Genomic DNA, 1,241 nt, shown 5'->3' on the forward strand with positions numbered 1-1,241 from the left:
ATTTCCGATTACAAAGAAAGGTCTCGCTCTTTATCTGTTAATAATGAGCCGTTATAAAGAAGATTTGGTTTAAAGAGTTAATATTTACTGTTGTAGACGAGCAGGGTGAGTTTATGGAGAGCCAGGGAGCTGTAGGACGTCACGCTGAGGAGGGAGAAGAGCTGCCGGGAGCCTGCAGGACAGAAGGAGACCCAGGGAGAACATGTTGAAACTTCCCTGCATTCTTTTGTAGTCAAAGCAAAGGCAAACATGCATAGAGAGGGAATTCTGGCCAATGTTTCAGTTGAAAAGTGTGTATAAATGAGGCTGTTAGAGGCTGGAAAAAGCAGAATATAGATAATAAATATTAAAATAAAACAAGAAGTCCATTTAAAAGTGTGCATAAAAGGACAAGAATAAAATCTAGATATTTAAATAAATATAGAAGGTATTGTGCAATAATAATCCACACTGAATCTGCATACATTTATCAGATGAAATGCCAGATTCATTTGAGTTTTTAGGTGTCTTTTAGTTTCTTTTGTATATTTAAAATGGTGTTAATACTTATCTTTATTCTCTTTTAATGCTCGATAGTTTTAAAAACATTATCTTCATCACCATTATATATTTATTTTGTTGTTGATGTTTGCACCGCCACACAGCAAAGCAAATTCCCTGTATTATTCTATTCTGATTGAGCAGCACAAACTAAATCATATACATTATTCAGCTGAGAATACAAGTCATAAAACCGCAGTAAATAAAAGCAGGTGAAAAGCACAGATGGAAACATGTTTTGATGAGCCCCCTGCAGACAGACCCTCAGGACTGATCCCAACGTGAGGGATATTATGACTACCTGACTGGCTGGTATTTATTAAAGTATTGACGAGGGGGGTGAGGTCGATGGCCGCGGGATCGATGTGCTCCGCCGGGATCTCTGGGAAATAAGAGCAGACAGCAAAGTCAATGAGAGCTTTTAATCTCTATTATGGAATCAGCTGAGTCAACTAAAGGAAGAAGTAATAATTACCCCGAGGAATAAGACCCTGGGGGGGTAATTATTTAAACAACGCAAGGTCAGAGGAGGGTGGGTCTCTTTTATTGAGATGGCTTTTTATTTTTAGTTCATGGGTAAGAAAACACAAAGGGTCACAAAGCGCCTTCGACTGCAAATGTGACTTAAAGAGGAGGGTACCAACGAAGAAGAGATCCAACATGAGCACAAAGAAACTCCAAAGAGAGGCAAAGACTCATGT

This window comes from Eleginops maclovinus, chromosome 6 (genome assembly GCF_036324505.1).
Source record: "Eleginops maclovinus isolate JMC-PN-2008 ecotype Puerto Natales chromosome 6, JC_Emac_rtc_rv5, whole genome shotgun sequence".
NCBI classification, from domain to species: Eukaryota; Metazoa; Chordata; class Actinopteri; order Perciformes; family Eleginopidae; genus Eleginops; species Eleginops maclovinus.